Raw genomic sequence first — 25,170 nt, forward strand, 5'->3', positions numbered from 1 at the left:
ACTGTCTGCTTAAGGCTGCAAAGATTTTCCAATTTATTACTACAACTTATCCCACAGTCTTGCTTTCTCCACTCCCCGCCCCCAAGGACACATAGATAACATGCTGAAACAATGAATGACTGAGCCCAAAGCTGAAGTACTGAGGAGTACTCTACCTGGGGCTACCCTTGAAGTCGAGAATCTGCAATAGCCTGAAAAGGGTGAATTGATGTACTCTTTTCTATTGTGTTTTCTACTGCATTTTAATACTGCATGTATTTTAGGAGCTTCTTGGAGAACATGTGTTTTAGGACAAGTACATGAATATCTAGGTTAATTAAAAATAAATAAGTTTTAGTATGAACAGATGCTTGGTTGTTGGTTTAAAAAAAGCGGAGTATTAAGCAGCTCATTCTCTCTGGATCTACACTGTAGACTTCTGCTCATTCAGTGGGATTTCCCCTTGTTCTCCTCCCATACCCTCCTACGAATCTGTTCCCGTTTTCTCAGTCTTCCACAGCAGATCTGGCAGGTGCAATTAGGGCTGAGAGAGGCGGAAGGAAATCCACCTGCAATGTCCATTCTGCTTGTAGATGGTCAACATTAGGTCCATTTCTACATCTCTGCTTTTCAGATTGTAGCACTGCTGTTAGTTTGACTTTTTATTTTGTAATTGTATTATGAATAGCAGTAATTTTATGATATATTTTTATTTTCTAATTTTTAAATCTATTTTGCAAACTGCATAGAGAGCTTCAGCTACTGGGCAGTATAGAAATTAACTGAATAAATATTGGGAAATATAGAAATGTATAAATAATAATTGTGTTTGATCTATTATCATTGTCTATTTTACATATCTCCTTCATGGATCACTGCCTTGTCGTGGCGAAGGGGCTTGCATAGCTCAATGGAGCTATGAGCTATGCCGTGCAGGGCCACCCAAGACGGACAGGTCATAGCAGAAAGCTCTGACAAAATGTGATCCACTGGAGAAGGAAATGGCAACCCACTCCAGTATCTTTGCCATGAAAACCCCATGGACAGTACCAAAAGGCAAAAAGATAGGACACTGGAAGATGAGCCCCTCAGGTCAGAAGGTGCCCAATATGCTACTGGGGAAGAGCAGAGGACTAGTACTAGTAGCGCCAGAAAGAATGAAGCAATTGGGTCAAAGCCGAAAGAACACTCAGTTGCTGATGTATCTGGTGGTGAAAGGAAAGTCTGATGCTGCAAAGATCTATACTCCATAGGAACCTGGAATGTAAGATCCATGAATCAAGGCAAGCTGGATGTGGTCAAACAAGAAATGATAAGACTGAACATCGACATCTTAGGAATCAGTCAACTAAAATGGACAGGAATGGGTGCATTTAATTCAGATGATCATCAGGTATACTACTGCAGGCAAGAATCCCTCAGAAGAAATGGAGTAGCCTTCATAGTCAATAAAAGAGTAAGAAAAGCAGTACTGGCATACAATCTCCAGAATGATCTCACCACAGATGGGGACTGCAGCCAAGAAATTAAGACGCTTGCTCCTGGGGAGGAAAGCTATGGCAAATCTAGACAACATACTAAAAAGCAGAGACATCACCCTGCTAACAAAAGTGCATGTAGTCAAGGCTATGGTTTTCCTAGTTGTAATGTATGGCTGTGAAAGCTGGATCATAAGGAAGGTGGAGCGCCGAAGAACTGAGGCCCTTGCATTGTGGTGCTGGAGGAGACTCCTGCAAGTCCCTTGAATCGCAAGGCGATCAAACCGGTCAGTCCTAGAGGAGATCAACCCTGACTACTCTTTAGAAGGCCAGATACTGAAGATGAAACTCAACTAGTTTGGCCACCTAATGAGAACGAAGGAATCCCTGGAGAAGAGTCTAATGCTGGGAACAATAGATGTCAAAAGAAAGGGACCGCAGAGGATGAGGTGGCTAGATGGAGTCACTAAAGCAGTTGGTGTGAGCTTAAGCGGCCTCCGGGGGATGGCGGGAGACAGGAAGGCCTAGAGGAATGTTGTCCATGGGCTCGTGATGGGTCAGACACGACTTCGCGACTAACAACATTTTACATATATTTAATACTCTTCAGAATAATGAATGCTAAAACAGAAGTTGTTTGTAAAACAATTGCATATGCTTTTGCTACAAAATGTTGCTCCAGTGTCCTTATAAGGTATAACAGTGCGGGGAATTATTATTTAAAAATACCTAAAGTTTTCCAAGCATTTTATTTTCAGAAACTTTTGTATGATTATATTAAAGTCAAAACATGTAATCCATGTCATGAGACTAGATAATACTTACAAAGTGATATTCTAACTTGGAGACTCTTAATGAATCAGCTGTTTCTGCTAATGCATTAATCCTCTTATTCAAAATATTCTCTATTGTTGGATCAAACACCAAAGCCTGTTGTTTCATCTTTTCATATATAAAACTTTTCTATTAGTCCATGGAAAAAGAAGCAGTTGCCAGGTGCCAATGACATATTATTTTAGTTATAGTATATATTGTTTTAATAGACTTCCATTTCTACTATATTAGCAATGTAGGTATACTATGCTTGATGCTTTGCTGGCTTATAAGCACCAGTGAGGAAAACAGAAAATGTATTTTCATACAAGAGGGAAATGATTTATCAGAAAACATGATCATGTATTAAAAGTATTCCCTTTTCAGATTTCGCTTGTGAGAAGGAAAGAAAGAAATTATTACATTTATGTTTTTATCAGGCTGATATTGAAAGTTTCTTTATCAATCAAAAGAATTTCTGAGACTGCCAAGAGAACAATACCCATGCTATCTATCATCATACTTTAGGCATACAAACTACATGTTGGCTGGAACATGCATTGAATCACTAACAATACAGAGAAACCATTGGTTTATCTGAAAATCTAAATAAGACAAAAATCTATCAGAAAATTTATGATGTGGTTACCCAATCTTAGAATAAAGTTGGAATCTGAAAGAGGTACATATGGAAAAAAGGGATATTCAGTCAATCATTGTTGGTCTTAATAAGGTTGGTTAAGTGATACAATCAAGTTGCAAATCTTACATAATCACAATGCTGATTAGATCTTTAATGCCACATATCATAAGTTCGCAATCTAAACTTTAAACACAGGCAAAACATAGGAAGGGGAGATAGATAAAGGCAGAGCTAAACAAGAGAAGAATGTGTCATTACACATAGTTAGGCTTGATTACAGCTTCTTTGCAGTAGGAACAGGGACTGAACCAAAACCTTCATGGAAAAGTTAGCATTTGAGATGTCAAGCAAGAAAATCAGCATCATACAGGATTTTGGGGTGCAAAACCAAACACAGTGCATAGCAAGGGTGGGATATCTTTGAGACGAGCAAGAGATCTTTGGGATCAAAGGAAGCAAAATTGGAAGAGAGAAGAATGAGACAGTGGGGAGATCATTGAGAGTTCAGAAAATAAGGGAAGGCATATGATAGATGTAAATTATTTTGGCAGCAGAGACTTGGATAGGCATAATGGGACAAGGTAATACAATAGGCAATTCAATAGGAAGGTGGAATCATTGTCAATGTTTGTTCAAGCAGAAACACAGAAGAGGTACCGTGTTTCCCCAAAAATAGGACCTACCCTGAAAATAAGACCTAGTCTTATTTCAGGGTAGGTCTTATAATATAAGCCCTACCCCGAAAGTAAGACCTATTACCAAAAATTATTGGTAATAGGTCTTACTTTTTTGCTTACTTGCAGAGTGCCAGCGGGGTGCAGAGGGCGCAGCAGGGTGCAGAGGGTGCAGTGGGAGGATGCAGAGCGGCTTAAGCCGATACTTCCTCTATAGTCCTGGCTCCTGTGAAGGGCGGAGTGATATCAAGCAGAAGCGTGCACAGCAGAAAAGTGCAGAGCAGAAGGGTGTACATTAAAGAAGACCAACCCGAAAATAAGACCAAATGTGTTTTTTTGAGCAAAAAAAAATATAAGACAGTGTCTTATTTTCAGAGAAACATTGTAGTTAGAGATGCAGAACTAGGAGGAGGTGGTTAGTTCTGGGAGTGCAGAGATAGAACTAGCTGCCATGGGACAGTGATGAGGAGCTGAAGCCTGTTATTCGTCACTACTTATTCAAGCTTGCCTTCCACAATACCATCTCCTACCTTCAATTACTCATCTCTGAAAAAGAGCTGCCAGAACAACTAGCATGTTGTCTGCATGTTGTTCTATTATCTGTGGCTGGGCTCACCTATTTAAGTTAGGATTTCTAGTTCTTTGTTCTTTAAGATGTAGTTGTAGTTGCATTGCATTTTGCCCTGTAGCAGCCTGGTATTCTATATAGTAGTACTCTCTGATAGCAGGAAAATGTGCATAAACATAAACTGTGTATAGTATTGTACAGTATAGTATTTATGTTTGTCCATTTCTTGCTTGCTTGTATATTGTTATGGTTACTGTTGTCCTTAGTATTTTATTATTATGGAGTGTAATTATTTTTATAGTGACTTTCAGACTGAATATGATTTTATGAACAGGTTTCAGAAGCCAGCATGCGAGAGTCTGACTGTAAAAAGGCACCCTATAAATATCTTAATTGAATAATTAAGATCCTAACCAATACCAGGCACCTTCCGTTGCTATCTCCAATCCACCTTTTAATACCACTCAAGTACCAGAATTTTGTCTTTCATGTGTTGGCAAAAAGCCTTTATATGTCAAAATATAACACAATGACAATAAACTTAATGTTCAACTGGGGACACTCTCAAGAAATCTGAAAGACGAGAATGGCACAGAGTTTAACATAATCAGACTGAAAGATTTTCCACAGTCCAATAAGCTAGATGGTATCAATCAAGAAAATGTGTACTTTCACTCTCTTTTCTTGGTGCATTTAGTGTGTTTTAAGTAAACCACAAGTAATGAGTTTGCCTGACTTCTTGGCACTCTTCTCTTGGGTTGCCAAGAAATGGCCAAAGTTAGCATTTCCCACTTTTTATAGTAAATGAACTATTCTTGGCTAGTTCTGCAATTCTTGAGATACATGAATGGAAAGGGAGGGGGAAAGCACCATATGGATTTTTATACAATTCCCATTGCATTTTGTAAGAGATTGGCAAATAGAAATTTAATGATCATGCTAGAATACAACTAGAAATTAATTACTGATTTCTAAGACAATTCAAGACTGATGCCCAAAATACTATAGTGTTGCATATAATACAGTAATTTAAATGTAAAATCTAATAGTTACAGCTTAGCTTATTTGGATAATTAAGTGTACCTGAAATGAATTGTTAAAATATGCTTAAGCATATCTATACTTTCACAAAGTAGACCAGCAAAGATTTTCTTAAATCATAAATCTTCATAATTATAACTTGTGGCACTCACTTTCCTTCCGTTAACTGTTAGATGCCTCTTGTAATGGAAAACACAAACCCTGATCCAACTGACATTTCAGTTACACAGATAGTTGAAAATAACTTGTGAGTTCCTCGAAACAGTACTCCCATGCCTTTTCAAGTGTTAAAGTCTTTCCAAGGCTAGAACTGCATGAGATGAAACAGGCTAACTGCCTCTATTCCCGCCACTGCACCTATGTTGCCCTCAACATGTTGGAGAAGACTGTCTGCAGTGGGGAACTATCTAACCTTCTGAGGGATTTTATATGATTTACAACCCTGGAAAATCAAGGGCCTAATTCACATAGGAAATATACCTGAATACAACAGGCTCCCTACTGGAGGTCTTTACCTTTCAACAGAGATGCAATGCACAGGGTAGGGCTGGCTAGCACATCCATAATTTCTCCTCAGCCTGAGTAGGGTTCCTGTCTCCCAGCAAGGTTGCTGAATTTCAAGTTTCCCTTATATAGCCAGAGTTGCAGCCAGAACTAGAACTTGGGGTCAAAATCTGGAACACTAGTGATGACTGAGACAGCAGCAGGTGATAAGAGCTGTGGGAAACAGACTTTATGCTAGCATGCTGGGGCCCACTGGGGCTGAACCTTGTCACCACTGCATCCTTTCTTACTTCAAAGAACATTTTATAGGCAGGGAGTCTGGCCAAGCACACACATAGGTAAGATGCTCATTTTACTATTTTTACATATATCCAAACAGTCCTTGTTCACAAATAAATATCTTTAGCAACAGAATACTCTGAGTATTCTTTTAGTCAGTATTGACAGTGTTTTATGTTTGTTTTGCTCACTCCAACTTATCATGAACGCAGAAGTACTTGTAAAGCATAGGCTGATCTAGGGGTATAGGAGAGAAGAAAAATGTTAGTTGTGCACTTCACAACTGCAGGAATACACACAGCCATCCAAAAACATTGAATTCAGGGTCTAAAATCACCTAGCTACACAACTGACTATAGTTGGATGCTCCAATTAGTTGGTGGCAAAGTGGAGACCCTCTCCAAATCACTGAATAATATATTCCATCTTTATAACAAACTGAATCTAGAAATTATGGTGTATTGAAGTCTGTCTGACCTCTTTCTCTCTTTTCAGTCAAGCTGTGAAGTCCTATTTCTAGTCAAACACCTTTATTATACAAACTACAAACAAGCATGTCTCATGTTACAGACTGTATCCTCTTGCAGCCAAAAAGAACAAAAGTTCTAGACAGACATAACATAATGCAGAGCTGCATCAGCTTTAGTTAGTTCCCTGCCTTAGAGCATCATGAAAGAGAGTCCTTTACATCTGTCTACTGTAGCCTACCTTTCTCAAGAAGAAAGTGCTACCGAATCCCTCCACCCTTAACATGGATCTTTCCATGGGGTCATCTCCCTAGCTGTAAGTCTCTTTGAATATCACATGACTTTCCTTTTTTCTCTGATGCCCAACTCTTAGGTTTGGTTCTTCCATCCCTTCCTACTGCTGTGTTCCCAGGGGGTCAGAGGGTCCAGCTTGGCTGTTTTCTGAAAGATTGGACAACAGCTGTGTTTCTTCCTTTCTGACTCTGCTATTCTCCCTGGTGTCCTACTCCCACACCCTTGGCACATCATCAATTCCCCCTCTATTCAAAATCATTCCCATCTCTTCTTGGGAGTGCATCTGCAGAGGTGCTGGGCCCAGTTTACAAATCCTATGGAATTAAATGACTGAAAGACCTTCTGTGGTAATTCAGTTTAACGTCTGCCAAGAACAGTGTTTTTTTTTAAAGAAAATTATCCATACAAAAATGAAAGCAATATTAACAAAGCAATTAGATTTAAAAGTCTACAAAACAAAGAACAAGGCAAACACATTTGGCTTATTCTGTGAGAGTCACCATTCGGTTAGATTCAACACTTTCATACCAGGAAACATATGTTGACCCATGACATTTTACAAACTGAATTTCATATTACAAGATACAGGGAACAGCTTTCCTTAGAGAATCTGGGAAAATCCTTTACAAGAACATTGGGTTAGATCCAGACTTGCTCTTTCAAGAACAGAAGGGCTCCTTCCATTTGCAAAAGGGACTGAGTTCCAACAGAGATTCTCACTGGAGAAAACAGGGAGGAGGAAGTTATTTTCACTATTTCTCCCTCCACACTGCAGCCCCTGCATCCCATTCCACAAAATTTTGGAGGCTATTCCAACACACCAGAGCAGATTTTCAGGGCATAGGGCCACAAGGGCAAGGACGCACTGGCAAAAATTGTATCCCCCACTTCCTCCGGTGGGAGTGTCCTGTGAGTGGAGCTCTCTTAAGCACTGATCCTTGTAATGAGCTCCTTCCATCTGTTTTTCACATGTGCAGCTTACATATGTGCAAGGTATAAAATGTGCATTCTGTATGCTAGTTGTGAACTGCTGTAGGCAGTTCAAAATTACCCTTTTCCTCATTAGAAAATGCATAAATACTTTGTATTAAGCTATGTTTCCCACCCTTCTCAACTACAAAAGAAGAACAAGCCATACAGTACATACAGAAGGACTGGGCTCTGATTAAAATGAGCTGAGTTGCGCATTTTATTTCATTTCTGTACTGCCCCATTGCCAAAGCTCTTTGGGCAGTTTACATAAATACAAGATAACAAAATACAATAAAATAAAAATATGAATTCAACAAACACTTAAATATGTTCTTTCAAATGAACATTTTATAAAGCTTAAAAATCAACAAACATTCAATAATTAGTACAACAGCTGCTGTTGTTGTTGGTTGCGAAGTCGTGTCCAACCCATTGCGACCCTATGGACAACATACCTCCAGGCCTTCCTGTCCTCCACCATCCCCCGGAGTCCACCTAAGCTCACACCAACTGCTTCAGTGACTCCATCAAGCCACCTCATTCTCTTCTGTCCTCTTCTCCTTTTGCCCTCAATTGTTACCAGCATTAGGGTCATCCCCAGTGAGTCCTTCCTTCTCATTAGGTGGCCAGAGTATTTGCTTTTCATCTTCAGTATCTGGCCTTCTAAAGAGCAGTCAGGGTTGATCTCTTCTAGGACTGACCGGTTTGTTCTCCTTGCGGTTCAAGGGACTCGCAGGAGTCTTCTCAGCACCACAATTCAAAGGCCTCAATTCTTCGGCGCTCAGCCTTCCTTATGGTCCAGCTTTCACAGCCATAAATTGCAAATGGGAAAACCATAGCCTTGACTACACGAACTTTTGTTGGCAGGGTGATGTCTCTGCTTTTTAATATGCTGGTGATCTTGGAGCCCAGGAAAATAACAGCTGTACCATTCAGTAAAGAATTACGCTTTCAAAAAACACTTAGAAAGGGTAATCTCCTTAAACCCCTGGATAGGAAATCTTTAAAAGTCTCAGCATAAAGGCTGCTTATCCTGGCACCAGAAAGATTACAAGGTTGCCATCAGATAAGCTAAGCTAGGGATGCTGTTCCATAGATGGGGGCCACCACAGAGAACGCCTTCCTCCTTGTTGTCACATTCTGAACCTCCCTTGAATTTGACACTTGAAGGAAGGTCCCAGAGGTTAAGCATAGCATCCAAATAGATTGCAGCTAGAAGTGATCTGACAGGTATTGTGATCCTAAGCTCTACAAGGATTTGTAGGTTAAAACCACCACTTTAAATTGGCCCTGAAACCATACGTGCAGCCAATACAAGCAGGCTGAAACTGGTCATATGTGTTCGGACCTATGGGTCCTGGTTATTAGTGTAGTTGCTGCATTCTGCTACAGCTTTTGCACAGTTTTCAAGGTGAGCCCCACAAAGACTCCATTGCAGTAATCTAATTTAGAGATTACGAGGTAGATTACTGAAACCAGGACATCCCTGTCCAGACAGCGGTGTAGCTGAGCCACCAGCCAAAGCTGGTAGAAGGCTCTCCAAGACACAGAGGCCACAAGTGAATCTCAAGTGGATACACAAATGTGGATAAAGGAAAACTCCAAAATTCTAAACTTGCACCTTCAGGGGAAGTGCAATGCTATCTAGAAAAGGATGAACTCCCTTCATCTGGCCAGAACAACCACCCACCAATAGCATTTCAGATTGAGCTTCTGTTTGTTAGCCTCATCCAGGCCATTGCCACAGGCTGATACTAGTTTAGAACATCCACAGCCTCAACTGCTGAGGATGAAAAGAAGAAACAGAGCGTACTGATGGCAACACACTCCAAAACTCTGGATGACACCAGTCAGCAGTTTTATGTAGATGTTAAACAGCATCCGGGACAGAACAGAACCCTGAGAAACTGCATGCTGGGGTTGAACAATATTCTCCAAGTACCACATTCTAGCCTTCTGAGTAGGTGAGGAACAACTGCAAAGCAGTATCCTTTACTTCTAAACTAAGAAGAACATCATAGACAATGGCATGGAAAGCTGCTGAGAGATCCAGGAGTATCAATAGTGTCACACTCCTATCTTTTACCAGGCATAGGCCATCATACAGGGTGACCAAGCCTGTTTTTGTGCCAAAACCAGGTATAAGCCCTGACTAAAATATAATCAGTCTCATCCTAGAGTGCCTGGAGTTCACTGGCAACCACTCTTTGAAGAACCTTGCCCAGGTAAGGAATGTTTGCTACCAGTAAAAAAACCAAAACAAAACACCATGCAGGATCAGACCAAAGGACCATTAGTCCTGCATTCTCTACACATGGTAGCAAACCTGATTCCATTGTAATAACATTGGAGTCTAAGTCCTGACAGATGCAAGAAATTTTACTTGGAAGCAAATACAGCGGTACCTTGGCTCACAAACTTAATCCATTCCAGGACTCTGGTCGTGACCCAAATTGGTCGTGAACCAAGTCAAATTTCCTCATAAGGGTCAATGTAAATAAGGCTAATCCGTTCTACAACTAATCGGTTTTTCACTCACAAAAATGTGAAGCAAAGCGACAAAGAACAACAAAGATCGTGGCCATCTCCCCCCGCCCACGATTGTGTGTGGGGGGTGAGATGGGCGTGATCGTGGGCGCACTGTGGGGGGAAGCAGATGTGGGCACGCAGGGGACCAGGCGCAGGCACGCGTGGGTGAGGCAGACGCAGGCATGCTTGGGCCGGGAACATGGGCGCAATCGGCCATCCCCCCCCCCCCACACACACACACAGCACAAACTCAGCTATCTCCTCCCCAGCACGACCGCAATCACGCCCTGGGGCAAAATTTTTATGAAATTTCTGTTCGTGACACGATTTGGTCGTGAACTGCGGCATTCGTGAGCCGAGGTACCACTGTACATTACAGCAGGTCCCACAAATGGTTCTAAGATGTCCCTGGGACCAGCATTTAATAGGCTCTGGATAACCCTAAAAAGTTCCGCTGATTAACAGAGAAGTATTGTTTCTTTGCCATTTTCATTGCCTCTAAATATACCCGATTGTAAGCACTCACTAGGTTTTGCTTGCATCCCCTGCGAGTTTTCTTCCATCTGTACCCAAGCCATCTCCTAAGCTGTTTCACAGCTCTCAGCTCTGGAGTATAACACAAACCCATATGAACTTTACAACATGGAGGGTGTTTTGCAGCAATCATATCAACTGTCTGGGTAACTTCTGTGTTCCACAGTGTGACCAGGGCATGAACCAGAATGCCCCCCAAAGTAGGTAGAAAATCCCCCAGAGTCTTCTGGAAACCATTCAGATCTATTATTCTCTTGGGGTAGACCATTCCCCTCCCCACACCACCATTGGAGAGGGGAAAAGCTGCCATCAGTCTAAATCTCAGCAGTCAGTGATCTGACCATGACACGGACTGAATCAAAATCACCCACACTCAGTGCGGAATCCTTATATTTGACTAAAAGACTAAGTCTCAAGTGTGGCCCACTAAATATGTCGGGCTGATGACATGTTGAGATAGTGTCATGGTTGTTATGGCAGCCATAAATCCTTGAGCGGTTCCAGATAACTCTCCTACAAATGCTGAACCCTCCCAGAATCACAGTCTGGGGAATCCCAGCATCCCATCCAAGACAACCTCTGTCATCTCAATTAGGCAGACTCATGGGTTGCAGGGTAGGCTCTACACCAGCAGAATCCCCAGTCTGTCCTACTGACCTAATACAAGGTGCAAATTATTATTATTATTATTATTATTATTATTATTATTATTATTATAACATTTCTATGCCGCCCTTTGCCGAAACCTCGGGGCGGCTTACAACATGATAAAATACATTGAAATACAATAGTACATAATAAATTACCATTAAATATAACAATACAAAAAATACATTGATTTACAAATACAAAATTAAAATTATCAGTATAAAATAAAAATATAGGAGGAGAAAGAGAAGGAAGAAGAAGTTGCCCAGGCCAGATCATATGTTTTAACAATTGAAATGATGTTTAAATAAAAAGGTCTTTACCTGGCGCCAAAAAACCAGTAACGACGGTGCCAGGCGGACCTCTTTGGGGAGTGAATTCCATAGGTTGGGCGCCACCGCAGAGAAAGCCCTCCTCCGGGTACTTACTCTCCTAATTTCTTTCATGGAGGGTTCCCGGAGAAGGGACTCTCCCGCAGATCTCAAAGGGCGGTCGGGCATATACGGACGTAAGCGCTCGTTCAGGTAGCCAGGACCCAAGCCGTTTAGGGCTTTGTAGGTCATAATCAACACCTTGAATTGGGCCCGGGCTTCAATGGGAAGCCAGTGAAGCTGATGGAGGACTGGAGTCATGTGAGCATAACGCCCCGTCCCCGTCAGCAACCTGGCAGCTCTATTTTGCACCAATTGAAGTGTTCGGACTGTCTTCAGGGGAAGCCCCACGTAAAGCGCGTTACAGAAGTCTAGGCGGGAAGTCACCAGCGCGTGTGTCACCGTCGCCAGGCAGTCGTATTCCAGGTAGGGGCGCAGCTGATTAATCAGCCGAAGCTGAAGGAAGGCGTTCCTCGCTACCGCTGTCACCTGAGCTTCCAAAGAAAGCTCCGGGTCGAGGAGTACACCTAAGCTGCGGACCTTATCCCTAAGAGGGAGTGTTGCACCATTCAGGACCAGGTCAAATCCACCCTCTCCGAAACCCGATCCGCCAACCAACAGGACCTCCGTCTTGTCTGGGTTGAGTTTCAGTTTATTGGCCCTCATCCATTCCCTTACCTCGGCCAAGCACCGGTTCAGCACAGCCACTGCCTCACCTGGATTAGTGGAGAATGAGAGGTAAAGCTGGGTATCATCAGCGTATTGATGATTCCGCAGCCCACACCTCCTGATGACCTCTCCCAGCGGTTTCATATAGATGTTAAATAGCAGAGGGGATAGAATGGAGCCCTGTGGTACCCCATGGCATAGCTGCCATGACGTAGAGACATGGTCCCCCAGCACTACCTTCTGGAATCGACCGTCGAGATAGGAGCGGAACCACTGCAAAGCAGTGCCTCCAACCCCCAATCCCGCAAGTCTATCCAGAAGGATACCATGGTCGATAGTATCGAAAGCCGCCGAGAGGTCCAGAAGAACCAACAGGGATGTACTCCCCCTGTCCTTCTCCCTGCACAGGTCGTCGTACAGGGCGACCAAGGCAGATTCAGTACTGTACCCGGGTCTGAAGCCGGACTGAAAAGGATCCAGATAATCAGGAAAGGTCGAGAGAGAGAGAGAGAGAGAGAGAGAGAGAGAGAGAGAGAGAGAGAGAGAATGGCCCTCCCTAACCCTAACCCTGGCTGCTCAACCCTTCTGAAGCCACATTCTCCTCACCCGAGAAAACAAAAGTTTCAACCAGAACTTTAAAAATGGCCGTGGCCATCCAAAAAGTCCAGAGGATGGATGACAATGCAAATATGTTGCACTTGCTTTGTAGGAGGTGGTGAAACGGTTAGAGACTGTAGGGCAGCAGGGATAGCAAGCTGCTCAAGCAAGGAAAAGTTTGAAGCCCCAGGAAACTGGAGACTGGGGTGCCAATGTGAGACACTTTTTACATGGAGACAGAGTGAGAGCATGAGACAAGGTGTAGCGTGAATTAATATCTGCTGATTTTCCTTAAATTTATTCCTAATTTTTCTTTCTTTTATCACTATTAAATGACATCATCTTAAACCTGCTACCTCTTTAAATTCTTCTGAACGTAATCTAAACTGATCCATAACTTCTAACGTGTCCTTTATTGTTAATACAGTATCATCAACAAATAAGCTGATCTTAATCTCATTTTTGAAGCCTATACCTTTTATTATTCCTAATACTATTTGCTAATAATTCTATGACTAACATGAACAGTATTGGAGAAAGAAGACATCCTTGTCTAGTACCTCAGTCTAGGAGTATTTCCTCTGTTATACCACTGTTTGCTATTACATTTGTTACTTTAGCTGAATATAGTTGTTCAATTATGCCTTTAAATCAGATTTCAAATCCTAATGTTTCTATTAGTACCATTATGGTTGTCCTTTGAATTCCCCTTTACCTATAAACTTAAAAAAGTGATTTTTTAGTGAAAAGTGATAAAACTGAATTACTTGTTTTTTTAGAATAGCACTATATAAGATGATAATATTGCCTAAGATAAACTTTTTATTTATGATGCTACCAATTAAGTTAACAGATAAAGATTTAAAAGTGTAGCAAGCTATGATTAATAATTTTGTAATGGGGATTAAAAAGTGAGGTTCAATTTATTTAAAACATTTCTATGCCGCCCCCATCGCAACAAAGCCTCGGGGCGGCTCACAAAAAATACATAAAAACATACATAAATAATAATAATATAATAATTTAAAAGAAAAAAAAACATTTAAAAACCCTCCGGTGCATTCTCGGCTAATTTTAAAATTCTAATTAATTCAATAATTTAGCAATTAAGTTTTAAATAAAAAGGTCTTAGCCTGGCGCCGAAAAACAAATAATGACAAAAACAAATTTTGAAAAATGGTATGGCTCACAAAAGATAGGGGGATTTGGGATGCCTAATATTAAGTTATATTATATAGCTAATCAATTGAGGCATATATCAGATATTAAAATACAACCTGATAGTTTAATATGGTTAAAACTGATCTTATTTTTAAATATGAAAATAAAAAAATATTAAAAAGGCAGAAAATCCTTTCCTTAATAATATATTACAAATATGGAACAAGTATAAGGAAAATATATGCCATCAATCTCACTATAATGCCCAATTAGCAGATTAGAAGGATTTCCATTAAACTTAAGGAATATATTAGCGAAAATATTAAGAAATGAAAGACAGACAGACAGATAGCATTCCCATAGCCACAGGCTCTCTGGATGGCTCACAGCACAGTATTTAAAACATGCAAATAAAAATAAATGAGAATAACAGCCAAAATCATAGCACTTAATAGAATTAAAATACAATATCAATACAACTGTATAAATAGAACAGGAAGAAATGTAAACACAATATAACCAATAACAATAACCAATACACAATAAAACAATAAACCACCAGCAAACCAATAGTTCAATCTAAAAACAGATACTAAATTTAAAAATGCTTAACTTGGCGCTGAAAGCAAGATAAAGTGGGTGCCAGTTGCACCTTCAGGGTGAGGTGCGATGACACAGAAGGCCCGATTCCTTGCCAATCCCCCCCCACCTCATTTGGGGAGTGGCTTATGAAGGAGGGCCTCTACTGATGACCTGAGTGGTCTGGCAGGCACATATGGAGACAGGCGTTCCTGTATACAGGGTGCAGCAGAAATACCTCCCACATTTTAAACTTTCACCTATGTGTTGCTAATGAACTTATGCAAGTGCCAATGATGTCTTCATTTAGCTAATGACTTCCCATTTTTTTCATATACCCACATCTAGCAATATGGTTTGGACTGGTGCACAGCATGCTTTTGCTGTAGAAATGTTTTTGAAGAATAGTGAATCTGTAATTGCAACACAGAGAACTTTTCGAACTCATTACACGTTAGGTCGGAATGCTGTTCCGGATAGAAAAACAATACTGCTATGGGTTGCAAATTTCAGAGCCACAGGTTCAGCACTTTAAAAAAAGCCACCTGGAAGACCTCGAAGCGCTTGAACTCCAGAAAGTGTTCAAGCTGTGAGACTTTCTGTTACTCAGTCTCCTACATGTTCAACTCGTAAACATGCTTCTGCCTTGGGATTGTCTGATCGAACAGTCAGAAGAATTCTACACACTGATCTGAAGTTCCATCCATACAAATTAATGATTGCTCAGAAACTGCACAAACGCGACTGGGAAGTTCGCTCGTCATGCTGTGACGATATCCTTCAAAATGTTCCTGCAAATGCTGTTTTTCTCACAAGTGATGAAGCTCATTTTTATCTCTCAGGTTTCAGAAATCATCTACAACAGTGTATAGTGAATAGAGGCCACCATTTGGAGGATGTAATTTTTAAAACCAAATGAATAAAAACTGTAACCCTTTGTTTAAACAATAGTGAAATTAATTTTTAATAAATGTTGTTTCTTCTTCCTTTTTTTAACCTTTAAAATGTGGGAGGTATTTCTGCCGCATTGGGACCTTTATATCCTGGTCTCAAGCCGTTTAAGGCTTTATATGTTAGTGTGAGGACTTTGAATTAGGCCCAGGCAATGACAAGCAGCCAATGCAATTGTCAGAGGACTGGCATGAAATGTTCTCTAGGGTAGGTCCTAGTTAATGACTGCGCTACTCTGTTTCGGATTAATTGGAGAGCCCGGACTGTCTTCAAAGGCGGCTCTATGTAGAGTGCATTAGAGTAATCCAGGTGAGAGGTTACCAATATGAGGATAACTGTGGCTCTGCTCTGCTCATCCAAGTAGGAGTGTAGTTGGAAAATCAGCATAAGCTGATAGGAAGTGCTCCTGACCACTGAGGCCACCAGAGAAAAAAGTGAGAACACAGGGTTCAGGAGGACTCCCAAGCTGTGAACCTTACCTTTTGGGGAGCACAATCCCGTCCAGGGCTGGTTGAAAATTTCCCAGTTGGACAAATGGACTGCCCACCAACAGAACCTCCATTGTCTGGAATGAGCTTCATGTTTATTAGCCCTCATCCAGTCCATCACTGAGGCAAGACACTGATTCAGGACAGTCACTGCCTCACTTGGGTTAGAGGAAAACAAGAGATAGAGCTGAATGTCATCAGCCTACTGATGACACTTCAGTCCATACCTCTGTTATGACCCCGCCCAGTGGTTTCATGTAGATGTTAAAGAGCATGGGGGACAGAATGGAGCCCTGTGAAATGCCATGGTGCTAATGCCATGGCACAGAGCAACAGTCCCCCAGCTGCACCAACTGGAGAAGGTGAGCCAGATAGGAGTGAAACCACCACAATGCAGTGCCCCAACTCCCAGCCCAGCCAGCCTCTCCAGAAGGATACCATGGTTGATGGGATTGAAAGCTGCTGAGAGATCCGAGAGAATCAACAGGGGTGCACTCCCCCATTTCTTAAAATATTGGTTAGAGAAAATGAATAAAAATGGGGAGAAAACAAGAGAATATGCAGATAAAAGGGATAGTGGGTAAATTTATGAAATATTATTAGCAGAACAGGATCAATATGATTTATTCAAAACAACACAGGAAACATATTTGAGAAAAAATATTTGTAATGAAGATTGAGAAAATATTTGGACTATTTATTTGGAGAATATTAGAATGTATGTCAATAAGAATAAAGGAAAAAAATTACAAGATTGTATGTAAGTGAAGTGGAACTTCACTCCCATGAAGTTGAATTGCATTGATAATAAAGACCCCAATTTATGTGGGAGATGTGATCATGAAGTGAGTACATATTTCCATATGTGATGGGAATGTGAAGATATAATGAAATTTTGGAAAGAGGGTTTTCAAGAGTATCGTAAAATACTAATTATAGATATATGCCCCAGAATTGCATCACTCTCAGTATTTGATCAAAGAACCAATGGAGCTGGAATAATAAAGAATTAATAACAAATTATAACTACAGTGAGATTAATTATAGCTAAGAATTGGAAAGTATCATATAATTACCAACTGTCTGGTTGGTATAAAGAAGTTTGGAATAAAGTGAGAAAAGGGCATATGAAGAAAATTGAGTTTAATATTTGGTGTGTATTTACTGAGAATGTTTTTTAAAAGGGGAAAGGATTCAAGCCCTCAAAAGGATCATTACAATTTTTGGAAGGGGGGAATGTCCCGAAATGTTTGCATGAGTTTTTTTCCTTGATTTATAACATGTATAATTGGTCCTGGTGGTGGTAGTGGGGCACTGTATTGTAAGAATTAGTTTAATTGTATGTTTAACTTTATAGTTTTTGCTTTCAAATGTAGGGTCTTTCTGTTGTCTTTTAGATTGAAAATTAATAAAAATATTTTTTAAAAAAAATCTGCTACTTTTTGTAGTTGAAATTATACGGAAGAGGTAAGGCCAAGACCTGTAATACATAAAAAAACTTTTTACTGTTCTGGATCATTGCCTGTCCTCTTTCCCAGGGAACCTCCTTTGTTTCTTTCTGTTGTGTTGTTAAATGCTACCCATGAGCCTAATGCAGGGTATTTCTGTTGGAGCTGGACACTGAGAAGAGATCCACGGAGTTAGCTAACTTCTATGGGAGCCTGCCAGTCCTTTAGGCCTTTCATGAGACCTGACTCCAGAGGCTATCTGCTACATTTTGGACCCTATGCACAGGCATAGGTTCAACCTCCACAGACACCATGCTTCAGCTACACTCAGATCCACACCCGTGAAAAGAGAGAGTAATCTATCTTCCATTGTACAACCTTCAGCATAGTTTTTTACACTCTTTCACAAACTGAATGCAGTAATAACAGTAAGAGGGACAGCAACAGCAGTGTGGGCAATGTAACAAGTGGCACTCCTGTTGGTTTCAGCAGATATCCTGCTTTGCTGCCTGAATAAACGGTCCTCTGTTTTCAATGGACAAGTATGTTATTGCTTTGAACATTGCCATTTATTTATAACAGCTCGCTTTCTAACCCCTCTCTTTGATGAGATGTAGCCAAACCTGTAATAGAGCAAAACATAATCCGATTTCCTTTTCATTGTATCAATAATGAGATAAGAATAGTCACAAATAACTAATGAAAGCATTAAATTACTTGCACTTTCTACTTAGACAAATTACATTTAAAACTGAAATTATTACACCATCAAGATGTACAAATACAAACATTTAAATAACGAAGTTGGATATGAGGAACACTATTTTGACTGCAAAATGTATGAGTACAATTGCGCTTTCACTGTGCTTTCAGAGATGAAATGTCTCAAATAATTACAACACTTAGTCCTACGGCAGCATAATTTACATGAGACACAATATGACATGTTCTAATGCTCATGGTTCCAAAGAAAAGTTTTGAAACAGGTTTAATTTCAGAATCTTGGCATAAGAAATCAAGGTATTGTCAAAATGATTTCTGGCTTTGATATTGCACATTTTACTAAAATATTATGATAGAAAGCACTATGTGTCCCAGATTGTTTCCCAGGTTTTTTGTTTATAACAAATGTACACTTACCCAAATCAAAATAAAGCCAACTATGTCCTGGTTTTTGGTATAATTATTGCTACTGTTGTACACAAAAGTATCCAGAAGTAATTTTTAAAACCATGACAATATGTGATGCAGTTATGCATTTTACAATATAAGATTCTTCACCAGTAATAAGAACTCAATTCCTATTACCACTGCAATTTAACAGGTTTATCTTTTTCTTTCTTGATATTTGTTTGTGGCAAAAACAATGTAGCACATGGCTTAAAAAACACCACCTTCATTTGCTTGTCCCACTGTAACTCCCCCGTATTATTAATCTGAGTTTCTAATCAGTTGAGCTTTCCTCCATCATAGGAATTTAAGGCACAATTTGATGTGTGTTTAGACATAGGAAAGTCCTACAACTACCAGCATTTCCCATGACTGGCTAACAGTGCTTGTGCATTATAGAACTTATAAAAAAACCCACATATGCACAGAATTGAGCCTTAAATATTTCCCATGAGGGAGAAAAGTTCAACTGATCAGAAACTTGACAGATGAAGAATTGGTGAGAATTTTAGTTTCTGCTACAAAAAATAAGTTAACAAATACAAATATGTTATTGTTTGCTTTTAGCAATTGTAAGCTGCATCAGGGTCTTATCTGGGTCAAAAGGCAAAGTAAAATATTAAATAAATGTTAGATATCTATCCAAAGGTATTATGAAAACAATACCATCCTTATCCCATTTTGTCACTTACCTACTCTAAAATTCATTACTTCAACAGACTCCTGAAAACATACAGCATTCATTTCATGCATCTATTTCAAGCTAAAACTATTATGTGCCTATTTGATCTTCATAATATTTTCCTGTACTTTGTGTCTTTCTAAGGGTTTCCTGTTTGTGAACCAAATGTCAAAGTACAAAGCTTTCCCTAAGCTTGTGTCCCTCAGATGTGCTCATAATTTGCTTTAAAAAAACACACACTCAATTGTCATGAGCAGGCACCATGACTTTCTGTAGTTTTGCTGAGTTTGAATTGATAATATCCATCTTTCTTTCTTTCTTTCTTTCTTTCTTTCTTTCTTTCTTTCTTTCTAACATCTCTATCCCATCTATACCAAACAGGCATAAAGATGGTTCACAACAGAGTATATTTCCAGTAGCTGTTATATTTGGACCTAGGTGCCTCATAATTTTCTATTCCCCTATCTTTGCTATTCTATGTTATTCTCCAAATAGAATGCACCAAAAGCATCCTAAACCTAGAAGAATTTGGAATTAAACCATGAGACAAGATGCTTGGTGAGTCAAAATCCTACTTTGTACCATATCCTTTGGATCAGCTTCTCCAACCTGGTGGCATTTGGATGCAACTCCCAGAATTCCCATCCACCAGAGCCATCGACTGGACGGTTGGGGAAGGCTGATTCAGATTGTAAATGTTTATGTAACTTTCAGGGTCAGCTCAATACATTTTTCTGCCTTGTTAGGCCCCTCCTTGGCCATTTTTCAACAGATTGCTTTGGGCAAGATGCTACCTTTCAATCCTGAATGTACCTCACAGTTGCTGTGATGTTAAAAGCCCCAATCCAGAAATGAGGCAGGGCACTTTGGTGAGATTTGTGCTTTGTCTGAAGCAATGCTCCTCTGAAGAAAATCAGGCTGCTCCAAATGCTTTTAGCCCATTTCTGACTTTGAGGGAAAGTTATTTAAAGCAAATCTGTTGAAAATTGCTGAACTTCCTCCATAAACTTTATATAAAGGAGAATACCAGGAGGGGAAAAAAGGAGAAATGCATTATTATCATTTAAATTAAAACCCCACCTTTCCACTAAAAATGGCACTCAACATGTATTTAAAATAGAACATTAAAACAAATATGTTTTAACTTTAGTTATGTGGCTGGCAGTTCTAGCTTTCAACCAGGGCATAAGTTTACCAAGGCCCTTCTTTTGCTTCCAAGCACAGGTATTTTGTAAGATAAATAAAAGGAACTTACCAGAAGTGATTCTTTTGTTTTTTCACTGCAGATTAAATCAGAGCCAGCAGACAGGGAACATATAACTCACCAGCTGCAACAGCTTCACTGGGTTATGGTGCATTTCTGGTCACAGTGCTGGTCATGACTTATAATGCCTTACATGATTTGGGATCAGTTTGAAATATTGAATTCTCCCATATGAGCCTGCCTGGTTGTTAAGATCTAAAGGTATGACCCTTGGTTCTATGTTTTGAGGAGACATGAGAACTTCTCAGTGGCTGCTCCAACATTCTGCAAGATCCTGTCAAGGGAGACCAGGCGGGGTCCTTCTTTGTTGCCTTACCATGAACAGGCAGCTACATATCTATTCAGAAATAACTGATTAACTGTTTTCTGCTTTTGATCACCAGCGCCAGTGGATAGGAATAGGCAGATAGCTTTTGTGCTTTGTTTGATTTCTTTTCATGTTTGATTGATATTTTGGTTTTAGTCTTTATTACTGCTAGCCTCTTGAGCACCATTTTTAGTGAAAATAGTTATCCCCCCTCAAAAAGCCAACAACCTGAAAATGTAAAAGGGCACAGAAATGCAATTATATGGGGGGGGGGGGGATGGAATGTCCCTGCCACTACAAAACCTGAAGACAAAGAAAAAGGGAAAACCTCACTGCAAAAAGACAGCTTGTCAGGAAGGAGACCAGGAGGAAATCTTTTCCTTCAAATGTCACTTTCCTCATTGTAGTCAAGTGTTTCAGGTGGAGGAGCATTTCAGGAATGCAGTCCAAAAAAAGGTCTGCCAACAGATAAAACTGTATAAGTGGCTCTTACAATGCAATGCTAAGGTTGTCCAGTGTTTGATGGACCTACTCCTAAGTACGTGGGTACTTCTGCGACTGCAGCCAAACCTTCTGCATATTTATTCAGAAGAAAACTACTAACTTGTAGAGTTTTATTTTCTTTTTGCATGGACTTCAGCTTAAAATCAATTTTGCTGGTGCGTTTTCTAAGCTGTGTTTGTTTTATAAAACATTTCAAAATGAAAATTAATGATGTTCAAAAGTTTGTATTGTTCTTCTTGACAATAAGGAGTTGTTATACCATACACATTTTATATATGATTTAGAAGGTGAAACATTAGAATGGAAAAGAGTATGAATGGAATGAGGAAACAGTATGGTTAGAGGAGGAACTGGTGCCAAATGAGTAGTGCCAACAGGGTCCCAGATAAAGGTTCACAGAAACATGGAGCAGGTTTTGCAAGAGTGTTCCTCTGTGAAGCATTTTTTCAATTCATCCAAAGTTGGGTGTTAAGAGGCAAAGGAAAAGTATCTCTGGATTATTTTATACATATTAAAAGCTTATTAAATTGCCCTTGACTATAGTTTATATGTTGCCATCCAATTGTGCAGCAATTGTTTATTTTCAATTACGTTCTCAAGTATTATTACCTATTTAAATGTTGTATTTGCACTCTGACAGGATGCTGTTATATAAAGTTCAATCTCTCAGTTATGAACTTTATTCACACTTTACTCCCCAAGTCACATCTTGCAGTCAGACTGAACAGCAGCATTCTAGGTGCCATACTCAATTCCAATAAATCAATGTAAGAAGTGAGCTATGTTACAGCTTAAAAGGGAGAAGACTACAAATAAGGATCTGACACAGTGCCCACATGCTTATTTCTTCAGTACACATTACCAAAAGGAATACACATATCAACAGTGGAGTAATATAAAAGCTGAGAGTCCCTTGTTCTAGAAACATATGTATCAGTCTTCACAAAAATAATTGCTGTTTCTTTGTAAAGTGTGGAACTTCCACACCTGGGTTTCCTCTAGCTGGCTGAGAGACAGTTTGAATCCACGTATAGCTGGATTGTACAACTGTTGGTGGTAATTATTTTTCAGTTTCATTCCAGGAAATTAAAATCAACAAACCTGCTGCAACACCCAATATTATTTTCCTAGTCATTTAGTATTATGCCTCCATCAATGACAGAGGCTGGAAATCTCTAGCAACCTTTTCATATTAGTTAAACTTGTATCCTTTTTACACCTTTACAGTTTTCAGGCAGACTTTTACAAGTCCCTGTAGTTTGTTTCCAAGCAAAGAATACTTAATTTTTAGAACCAGAATGTATACTTACCATGCCATCCAATTTTCCTCTGTAGCTTATTGAGCCAAAAGTGACTTAACCTTCTAAACTTTATGCAGTTTAATTAGGTGTAATACAACTTCTTTTAGAAATGTGAATCCACAGAACACCATTTTAGTACTGAACAAATAAATAGCTGTTATGTGCATATTTTGAAAGTTAGTGTGGTTGATATAATGGTTAAGAGTGCAGGACTGGGACTCAGGCCACCTGGGTTCTAGTCCCCACTCAGCCATGGAGCTCACTGATTCTGGGCCAGCCACAGACTTTGAGTCCAACCCACCTCACAAGGCTGTTGTTGTTAGGATATGAGAGAATTATGTAAACCACCTTACATGATGAGTCACTTGACTGCTAGGTTATCAAGTCTGCAGCATGGTGGTGCTTGCAGATCCAATTTTGTCACTGAAAGCAAAAGAGCCTTTTGTACTCAGAGCTCCTTTTACCAGCTTAGTCTGGTATGCCAACTACAACCCTAATTGGTCGAAATGTCATGTAGGTGACAGTCTAGTTTGTGATCCATGCCTTGATAAACATCCTGGCTAGATTACTGTAATGGGATGTATGTCGGGCTTGGAAACAATTTGGAAATTTCAGTTAGTATAAAATATGGTGCCTGGGGAACTGAGGAGTTATGATCCTATTATGCCAGCATCACAATATCTTCCCTGGGTCTCAGTTCATTTCTGTGCCCTATTCAAGGTGTTGGTTTTGGCCTACAATTCTCTTCACAGCTTGGGGACCGTAGGATCTAAAGGAACACATCTTCCAATGTATTCTCACCCATGCCCTGAAAATGTCATCTGAAGTCTTGTTCACATGATCGCAGTTATTCATGAACAGACTTTTCTGCAGTGACGCCCAAACTGTGGAATGCCTTCTATTGAGAGATCTGCCTGGAACCTATTTTGTTGATTTTTTCCATTACTCAGGGACCTTTTTATTCTGTCTTTTAAGATACTATACGCTTCAATTTTACTAAGTACCTGGCTACATTTTTAAATTTTATCTCTTAATTGCTGAACTTTACTTGCTTTTAAAATAATACTTTCTAATTCATTTTAATCTGATTCTTATAATCTGTTGCAGGGGCAGGGGGGTGGGGGTTAGTACGTATGTTGCCCTGCAGCTACAGCTCATGTTTCCCAACAACCGGTACTGAAAAGCATACTGCCTCCAATATTGGGCATAGTATTAGCCATAATGGCAAGTCATTGATCTTCCTAATCCTCCTTTAAAGCTATCCTGTAGTAATAAATTTGGTTTAAGTATGTGGTGTGAAGATAGAAAGAGAATTATCGGACAAGCACAGATTGATCTACAAGTGAACTGACATTCTTCATTCTGCAGAAATTATGAAGCATTCCCTACAACTCAAACGTGTACATAGTCCTACATCAACTTGACTTTTAATTAAATGATTTAATTATATCACGCTCAAGTTGGAGACAACACGCACCCACAAACTTGTTTAGGGCAGTGTACAGAGTCCCAACTTTCTCAATCATCTTTGTTTTAACTGTCTAAGCACTCAGGAGATAGCACTCATGGAAGGGAGGGAAAAAACACATATCACCACAGTAAGTTTCCACCCCAACAACTTTCTCCTCCATTCAGCAAGTACTTCTAAAACAAAGACAGCTGAATCTAATTTTCTATACTAGTTTGACCATCCAAAAATAGATTTTTTAATGTGCCACACCTAACAGGATATAGTAGGGATGCCATACTTTGGAGCAAGACTATCAATCTTGTAACAATTAAGCCCTTTTCAGTCACTGCACTTAGCAGTAGATCTCATACTTGAACTTTGCCTTTGGATTCCTGGGACACAGATGTTTTGTAACAAAAAGTGTTGACAACACATAAGTTCCTACAGAAACCAGAGATGTTGACATTTAGGGAAAACATGCCAGTTACTTATTTAGGGCAAACAATCCAGAACATAAAAACCAAAACTAGTCTAACGCTTTAAAGTATCTTCGAATTAAAAAGACAAATGCCTCTTAACTGCCCGGTTCATCTCCACCGTTTCAGCTTTTGGAATTTTTCTTTAACTCTACAGCTCCCTCTAGACAAGCAAATTCTCTAGAGTACCATATCTGAAAGCTGTACCCATGTGCTGCACAGCACCACAATGTGATGCCATTCTAGCGAGGACAGGATCTACTACCAGATATAAGTAGAATGATATAAAATGCGGCTTTACTTAATAAATACATACATTCCCCTTTGAT

At 39.8% G+C, this 25,170-nt stretch overlaps 1 protein-coding gene and 1 long non-coding RNA gene across 10 annotated transcripts in view; both read right to left on the reverse strand.

Moving 5' to 3' along the window:
• SBF2 (SET binding factor 2) overlaps window positions 1-25,170 on the reverse strand; it is a 317,965-nt gene that overhangs the window by 179,252 nt on the left and 113,543 nt on the right. The gene's annotated exons all lie outside the window — the stretch shown is intronic.
• Window positions 1,333-23,764, reverse strand: LOC123021170. Of its 2 annotated transcripts, none has more exons than XR_006414270.1 (3): window positions 23,753-23,764; window positions 11,125-11,127; window positions 1,333-1,474 (listed from the first exon to the last, which is right to left on the reverse strand). It is a non-coding gene; the product is annotated as an uncharacterized LOC123021170 (long non-coding RNA). The 2 variants fall into 2 exon arrangements; XR_006414271.1 differs by lacking the exon at window positions 11,125-11,127 and adding an exon at window positions 23,197-23,199.

The sequence above is a fragment of the Varanus komodoensis genome, unplaced genomic scaffold (assembly GCF_004798865.1).
Source record: "Varanus komodoensis strain SLA01 unplaced genomic scaffold, ASM479886v1 scaffold16, whole genome shotgun sequence".
NCBI lineage: Eukaryota > Metazoa > Chordata > Lepidosauria > Squamata > Varanidae > Varanus > Varanus komodoensis.